At 47.2% G+C, this 8,511-nt stretch overlaps 2 long non-coding RNA genes and 1 other non-coding gene across 3 annotated transcripts; 2 read left to right on the forward strand and 1 right to left on the reverse strand.

Annotated features, from left to right (window-relative positions):
* Positions 1 to 479: 479 nt before the first annotated feature.
* On the reverse strand, positions 480 to 3,362 carry LOC120096956 (uncharacterized). The gene is made up of 3 exons (XR_005493917.2): positions 3,106 to 3,362; positions 2,345 to 2,507; positions 480 to 673 (listed from the first exon to the last, which is right to left on the reverse strand). It is a non-coding gene; the product is annotated as an uncharacterized LOC120096956 (long non-coding RNA).
* Positions 3,363 to 3,526: 164 nt separating this feature from the next.
* LOC134482092 (uncharacterized) lies at positions 3,527 to 8,175 on the forward strand. The gene is made up of 2 exons (XR_010058130.1): positions 3,527 to 4,293; positions 5,462 to 8,175. It is a non-coding gene; the product is annotated as an uncharacterized LOC134482092 (long non-coding RNA).
* On the forward strand, positions 4,481 to 4,644 carry LOC120097291 (U1 spliceosomal RNA). Its single transcript, XR_005494501.1, has one exon. It is a non-coding gene; the product is annotated as a U1 spliceosomal RNA (small nuclear RNA).
* Positions 8,176 to 8,511: the final 336 nt, after the last annotated feature.

An 8,511-nucleotide genomic window follows, 5' to 3' on the forward strand; every position in this document is an offset into this window, starting at 1 on the left:
GATGTGACCATGAGCCATCAAAAACATTCCAGCCTCAGCCACCATCTGAGGCGGCTTCATGATGATGTCCCAAGTGACGCCTGCAAGAGAACTGTCCAGCTGAGCCCCAGTCCACTCATGTGATCGTTTATTAAAAAAAAAACGGGTCACTGTCACACCATGGGCGTGCTGTGGATATTATGTAGGACTAGGTAACCGAAACACCGCATTAGTCTAAGAATCCACCTTACATTCAGCTTCCTCTCCTGGGAAACTGAGTAATAATTAGGCCTCCATCATACAACTGCAATGGTGGCCAAATAAATGGTGGTTATGAAACTTCCACCAAGATGGTCCCACCAACTAAAGACAGTGCATGACCTATATCTAAGATTTGAAGGATTTGGCTTACAGCATTCTCTACATACACGGTATTTCTTGGAAGGCTTGTGGTTCCATATTAAATCTTTCAGCCAATCTTTCTTTCTACACACACAGAGTGTCCTTGTAGTTACACTTTTAATAATTTTCTTTTGCAGTCACACACACACCCTGGTTGTCGCGCATCTCCATCCTTCTACAGTGTGCTGGTGAAGTCCTTGGAATATGAGTACCGCATTTGAAAGATGTATAAGCAAGGGAATTGCTCGTAAGAGGAGGAAGCCGTGGAGTGGTCCAGAAAGTCAAGGAAGACCTAGGAATCAGGAGTAGACTGGTTAGCAGTCAATTGTTACAAAAAGCCTGCCTTCGAGCACTTTCTATTGTTGTACGAGAAACCACGACCAACGGAAACTTGAAGAGGAAAGGGTTTATTCTACCTTACAGTTCGTACTCCTAATGGTAAGTCAGGGTAAGAAGCTCAGGGAGGAAATTGGAGGCTGGAACTGAAACAGTGGCCAAGGACGAAGGCTGCCTACTGGCTTGCCCTCCATCGTAGGAGAAACAGGCTTCGGCCACCTTTACACAATCGCCTGGGGCTGCGCAGCGGCAAAGGTGTCTCCTGCAAGAGGACCTAATCGAGGGCTGCCTGAGAGACCAAGAATTGCTGATGCAGACGATGCCAGCCAATCGGGAACTGCTGTTTAGAAGAGCTGCTTTCTCGGGACCAATGGGACGCGGGTGGAGGGTATTAAAGGGGCTTGCGGCAGCATTCCGATGAGTTTGCTGCAGTGGTTCTCGTCTGCTCCTAGTGTCTGTGTTGTTGATTCCAAGCTACCTCACCTCCAAACGCCAAGGGTAGGTAGGGTCGGGCAGGGAGTAGTCCAGGGCACAGGCAGCAGTCCATGGCTTGCTCAGCCTGTTTTCCTATACCACCTAGGATTACCTACCTAGGGGGTGGCACTACACCAGTGAGGCCGTGCAGACTCCATGCAAGCTGAGGTATTTTCTTAATTGACGTCCCTCTTCCTATTTGAGTATAGGTTGAGTCAAATTGGCAAAAACCTAAGCAGGACAAAGCCATTGGGTTGGATGACTTGTAGGTCATGATACTCGAGGCAATGGTGTGTTTCCAGGGAGAATCAAGGAACCAGGGGCTGATAAAAGTATGTAGATTGGTCCCCAAGGATATCTCATAGGAAAACAGAGCTTCTGTGGGAATAGGAACATGAAGAAGGTGTCTGTTCTCTTGAACGTCTTTTTAGAACAGAAAATGTTGCTTATAGTTTTAAAGACAGAAAGAAATGTAAAACTGGAAGAAAAAACTTCAAAGACATAAAAAAAGAGGAGGAGGAGGAGGAAGAAGAGGAAGAAGAGGAGGAAGAAGAGGAGGAGGAGGAGGAAGAGGAGAGCTCTAAAGACAGAATCGTGAGATAGTTAATATAAGTATGGGGTTAGCTTCAGGGGGTAGGATGAAGGGATTGGTTATGTAAGTGGAGAGAAAGCAGAGTATAAGAGAGAAGACACGGGGGCCTTTAGAAAGAGGAGGGAATGAAGAGAAAGCTCACATCCTGTGGTCTCAGTCTGTGTAACGCCAAGGTGTTAGCCTGAGTTCTGCCTGCCTCAGGGCTTGGCCTCTTGGGAGGCAAAGAGTGGAGAGTTTGACTGTGCTTATCGTATGCCACCGCCAGATTCAGAGAAGCACAGAGACACCTCTTCAGGGGTGGGACAGCAGTCAGAGATGTGAGAAAGCGGAAGCTGGTATTCCCTGGCTTCCAGGCCCCAAGCTGTTGAAGAACTCCACAGAGAAGTAGGGAATGAAGTATTGGGGATCCACAGCCTGAGAGGAGACCAGCACCAGAGGCCTCCAAACTCTTGGACATCTAGGCTCCACTGAGTTGCAAGGAATTGGGACCAGGGGCAGGGCCCCTGCAGGCTGAGGACGTTGTCTAGCCCAGGGCCAGGGGAAAGGGGAGCCCTGGCTTACCTCAGCAGTGATTGTCCTTAGCTTGACTACGGTTGTGACTGGAAGCTCAGAGAGGCCTTCTGTGGGAGATTTAGGCTGCAGGTGGGTAGTTGAAGACCTCCTCCATGCTCCCCAATGCGATTCTTGAAGAAACAGTCCATGGTTCTAAACTGTTTAACAACAGCTTCTCAGGGTGGACCCAAGATTAAAAAAAAAAAACGTTTCAGAGAGGAATGTCTGGGAAGGGAAGATTATTGGCTAAAGCCTCAGAGCCTGTAGGTACCTCATGAGCATGGAGAACTCTGTTCTGGGCCTGTGTGACCACAGGTCACGTTTCCTTATACAAGGAGTATGGCGCATGTTCCAGGCTAGGAATCTGGCAAGGGGGAACGAGTCACCGAAGTCTCAGGTGTGTACCCACTGAGTCTCTGGGTCTCAGACCTTACTAAGCTTCCTGGCACCACACCGTCCCACACCAGGGCACCTCGGAGAAAAGAGGCTTCAGGATTGACACATGGATAGGAGTCACTGGGAGTTGTAGAAATAAGTATTAATAAATCCCGGCGGCAGGCTCGCCACCTGCCTCAATGGTCTATGATAGACATATACTCAGCCTTTATATTTTAATATGTCTTAAACATCACAATAGCTGGGTCACTGCCTAACCTCCATGCTGTTAATCCTGAGTTATTACTTATTAATGTTCTATCTTGGCTGCTCTAGACTCAGTTGGGCAGCCCTCTGGGCCGTGCTTTCCCAGCTCCTTCATGTAGCAGCCATACCTCTCTGTCCTCCACTCCTCTCAGGCCTGGGTCTCTCCTCTCCTCCACACTCTCCTCACGTGGTGGATCTACTCCTTCTCCTGGTCCCAAGACCAGGAAATCCTAAAATCCTGCCCCCGTCTGTCCTCTCCAGCTATTGGCTGCTGACATCTTTATTTACCAATCAGAAACAACTGGGGGCAGGTTCCCCGGAGCTACTTCAGACAGTCTCATGCAAGCAGTTTTTTTTTTTTTGAAAATGATTAGCATTCATCATACAAACAGCTACAGGGTGTAAGCTAGGTGCCAAGCATAGGCAAGAGAGACTGGCTTCCAGTGACAACACACATTTATTGTGGTACCAGTCTTTGACTTCATTTAACAACTTTCTAGGTTATCAAGAGAAAGAGAGGGGGTTGGGGATTTAGCTCAGTGGTAGAGCGCTTGCCTAGCAAGCGCAAGGCCCTGGGTTCGGTCTCCAGCTCCGAAAAAAAAGAAAAAAAAAAAGAGAGAAAGAGAGAGGAAGAAGAGAGCCCTGTAGATACCTCCCAGCAGGGATATTAAAAGACAGGTAGGTTAAGAAGAAGTGTCACAGTGGGCACGCCCCCATTGTGACATCACTAGCCAGGGCAGTGGAGAGTGATTCAGGTTGACTAGATGAGGAGAGGAGCAGGTAACAGGAGCCAAGATCAGAATAGAGTAGTCATGAAGGAACTCTTGGTAGGGATAAGGGAGTAGGAAAGATCAAAGGTAGAGGTGTTCCACAGTCACGGATCTTAAAATGTGAATTGTATTCCAAAGGGCGACTATGGTCTGAATGGCTGAAATAGAATGAATGCACTTAATAGTTTCAGAGAAGTAAGACAGTGAGCTTGAAGATTCCTGTGGATGGTGTGATAGCCGTTTGATGTGTTGTGTCGGCCTGACTTCTGCTCCCGTCACTTGTCCAGACACTAAGGCAGGAGTTGCTATGAAAGCATTTTTTGCCTGCGATTGAAGACCATAATCTGCTGATTTTAGCCGAGCGAGAGAGCCCTAGAGAGGCCGGTTGGTCTGCCACAAGACTGAGAGTGGAGCTGATGCTTCCTCAAGGAGGAAAAAGTCTGCCTGAGCCCCAACACTTCAGCCAGTGCTGTTTGTCCTGATGCTGCTCTCTGGGATTTTGGACCTGCCTGGCTTGCCCCACAGCCACATAAAACATTCCGTCTGGTAAATCTCTGTGTGTTACTCCCCCAGTAAATCTCTTGTGTGCTACCTCCTGGGCTTTCTGTGTCTCTGATTGGGTCCTGAGCAACACAGAAGGGATGATCCAAGGAGAAGAAATAGAAGTGTTTTCTTATCCTGTCCGCCTTGAATCTGGAACTTCTTTCTTTAGCACAAAGACAAAAAGATGGATCTACTTACCCGGCAGGGGAGATACCATGATCATGAAGGTGGTTTTCCCAGGGCGAGGCTTATCCATTGCACTCTGGATGTGCTGACCCCTGCGATTTCCCCAACTGCGGAAAACTCGACTGCATAATTTGTGGTAGTGGGGGATTGCATTCACGCTCTCCCCTGGCCGAAAGAAAAAAAAGATGGCCGTCATTAAAGACAGAAAAAATAAAGGATGGGTTGGTGGGTGGGTGAATGGGTGGATGGATGGATGAATATATGGATGGATGATTAATATAATGATTAATATAATATAATGATGATAAATGATTGGGTGAGTAAAAGAGTTAGTATATAAATGATTAAGGAAATGGTGCTATATGCTACATAGAAGTAAATTCTGTGTAAAATAGAAGAAAAAATTCCTGCCATACACACATCTTGCAAACTTTGTAGCCCTGAAATAAATGCTAAACTGTATTTTTGAAAACTAAAATTTTTGGTAATATAAAACAATTGCTTTCTATGTTGACCATCAGGCGAAAGCATGAAAATCCCAGAAAACATTTTCTGTTTTTGTTTTTTTCCCCCTAATTCACCTAGAGCTGTTCTGTGAACTCCCCAGTGTTAAGCGTGATATGAAGACATACCATAGTGGAAATGCTGGTCTCTTGTTAAGTAGAATGGAGGGTTTGGATTCAGCACCAGACTATGGTACAGGAAACAAAAATCCTGCTCCCTCTCTCCTGTACTCCTTGAATTTTGTGGTAGAGAAATGAACGAGAACTTGGTGTTTTTGTTCAGCAAGTGTTTCTTGCCTGAGTGACTCTGTGATCATGTCAGCCCAACAGATAGGATGATGCAAGCTCAGAGAGAAGCTAGAAGTTTGTGACAACCACCTGATCCCATCCAATTCCCCTTCGGGATATTGAAAAGCCTTTGACTTTTCATCCAAAACTTTGAGGCACCTTCTGGGAAATAGAAACACAAAACATTTCTGCAGCTTGCAGGAACGTTGGAACCGCAGAGCATCATGGGACATCCTTTCTGAGGATTTGAGAAGTCTTCCCTGCTTACAGATGGAAGGAAGCCCTGTTCTACCTGATCCCTGGCTAATGCTAGGGTTCAGATTTATCTGCTCACCTGCAGGATGATATTACAGCAGCCATTGTGCATGACAGGTAAGAGAACCTGGTGAGAGAATGTAGCCTCAAGGAGGAAGAACGGGGCTTCACAAATAAATGCAGCCCTGGAGTCTGAAACCCCTAGGATCCAGTCAGAGAGAGGATGTCTGCTAAGAAACCAGTAATCTCCTCCTCCCCCTTCCTCCTCCCTCTCCTCTTCCTCTTCCTCCTCCCCCTCCTCCTCTTCTTCTTCTTCTGGATATTTTTTTATTTACATTTCAAATGTTATTCCCTTTCCAGGTTTCCTGTCCATAAGCCCCCATCCCCTCCCCCTCCCCTTCTTCTATAAGGGTGTTTCTCCTCCCCATCCACCTCCCTTTCCTGCCCCCCCACATTCCCTTACACTGGGGGTCCAACCTTGGCAGGACCAAGGGCTTCTCCTCCCATTGGTACCCAAGAAGGCTATCCTCTGCTACACATGCAGTTGGAGCCATGGGTCAGTCCATGTATAGTCTTTGGGTAGTGGTTTAGTCCCTGGCCAGAGTTGTTCTTCTAAACACTAACCATTAGACTGCACCATAGCAAGGCGTTAGTTAGCAAACATTGCTGAAACTAAAGGAGAGAACTGTACCTAGCTAATGGCCATGAATCCTGGAGGGTCAGGGTCCTAGGGGTGAGGTAAGGTCCTAGCTCTGGGAAGAACATGTACAGGGCCCAGAGTGAGGGAGCTTGTCTGAGAGTCCATAACAGGTGCTCACAGTGCTTCAGGAAGTGCAGTCTCTGTGGAAGGCATTACCAGCAGGGCAAGCCCAGGTCTAGGCACAGGTAGCATGAGGAAGGTGAGGTCTGGTGAGGATCCACCTAAGGATGGGTTCCTTTGCCACAGAAAACTGCGACTGCCTGTTGTGGATCTCAAGCATCTGCTCCATTGCAAATATTCCTTCTTTTTCCTCAGATGCTTTCTTTCCTGACTGCCCAATTTATTTCCACCTATAGCTCACCAGAGTGCCAGCCTCTCTCACAAGCCTCTGGTGTCAGTTGTCACTTTGAAGAAATCGAATGACAGCTGTTTCCACTGTCTTCTGCTATGAGGCTAACTATAATCCAGTAACCTTAAATGTCCCCGCCAATTCTACCTTTTGTCTTCTAAGCGAGGGTTGGGTAGCCTTGGTGCCCACCCTACCAACATCAGGAAATTGGCCCGAGTGGCCGTCAGGTGCAGCAGATGGCTCTGTGTGCTTTTGAATAGCTGCAAAACCAATGGACAGAACTTTCACCGGAAGTTCTCAAAACCCCTGTGTGTACAGGAATGGACTCCTTCCCTGCTCTGTTAAGTCTTAGCCCTCCTCTGTTTTTAAGGCAGGGATAGAGAATGCCTCCTGGGGTTTTCCCCTACCATAACGAGGTGCTGTCTTCACACCTGCCTTACTGAAAAAGACCTGAGCAGATTTTGAATACGAAGCAACGTGTTCTTGATTTCACCTTCAATTAACTTTCAGGATTTATTGTTCTTAGATTTGTATCCTCACGCAGAAGTGATGCATCCCTAAGACTTGGAATTATCTAACGAGAGGCCAGTTTCCTGCTTATTATACCTTAGTAACAAAGTCCACCGGCTACGATAGCCAGCAAATCAATAATGAATGCTCTTACGGCCTACGTAATGTGATACGTTGGAATTAAGTGAGTGATGCTTGCACGCAGGTGGGGAGAGAGAGGAGGAGCAGGCGGGAGACAGCAGCAGTGTGCTGAGAAAGGCCTCATGCCTTTCAGGTTGACACTGAAGAGAAACATCACATCCTCTCCCAGCTCCAACACATTCCTCGTCTGCGCATAAGAAATTACTTAAAGATGGCGAGAGCTTCCTGCGTGACCTTTGCAGCCACTTCTTTGCAGTGAGTTTTGGCTGCTTACTGAATGAAAAAAAAAAAGGATCCAGAGATGAACGGTCAGGAAATTGGCTGCTCTTCCCATTAGCTTTAGAACGTTCTGTACTTCATGTACTGGAGTGTGTGCTGATGATGAAGTGCTTTGTGGATGCCGCATGGTAACTCATATACTCAAGGCTATGCTTGCCAGCCATCACATTCAGGCTCCAGCTTCTCTGGCCCTGAGAGGTTTCCTTTCGTGCATTGCATTTCCCTGAGAACCTCCCTCCACAGGAAGCTGTAAAACACAAAGACATTTGAAGACCTCCTGAGGAAAACATCCAGCTGCTCTTGCTTCTCACTGATTGGGGAGCTTTGTAAACCAGGATCCTGTAACTATAACAAAATACCAGAGAGAGTCAACATGGAAGGAGGAAAGGTCCAGCACTGTTGGCTTTGATGCTTTGGGTCTGTGCTGAGGCCGCACTCTCCTGGTAGGAGCCCATGGCTGAGAAGGCTCTCACCTTAAGGAAGCCAGAAACAAAAGAGAAAGGAAAAGTAGAGCCCAGTGTACTGATATCCCCTCCAGGACATGCCCTCAATGATCTAATTTTCTTCCTCTATACCAAATCATATCTCCTGAAGTTTCCAGGACTTCTTGGTAGTGCTGTAGGCTGAGAACTAAGGGCTCTAGGGAGCCTATTAAAAATCAATCAATCAATCAACCAATTAATTAATTTATTGATACAGGCTTTCTCCGTGTAACAGCCCTCCCTGGCTGTTCTGGAATTCACTATGTAGACCAGGCTGGCTTCAAACTCACACAGGGGCTCCTCTATATGACTTGTCCTTGTCCCATCTGTCCAGCCACCACTCTCCATTGATCACAGAGGAACGGGGCAGTGCAGAAGGGTGCTAATTCACAATGAAGGCTTGGAGGTTATTATGGGCGGGAGGTAGTATTATGGGGTTGGTACAGTTACAGCAACCAGAAGCTACCAGAAGCTTCCAGACTACTTCTTGAAGCCTTTCTCGTGGAAAGGCTTGAAATCCATAGAACA

This window comes from Rattus norvegicus, chromosome 15 (genome assembly GCF_036323735.1).
Source record: "Rattus norvegicus strain BN/NHsdMcwi chromosome 15, GRCr8, whole genome shotgun sequence".
Lineage (NCBI taxonomy): Eukaryota > Metazoa > Chordata > Mammalia > Rodentia > Muridae > Rattus > Rattus norvegicus.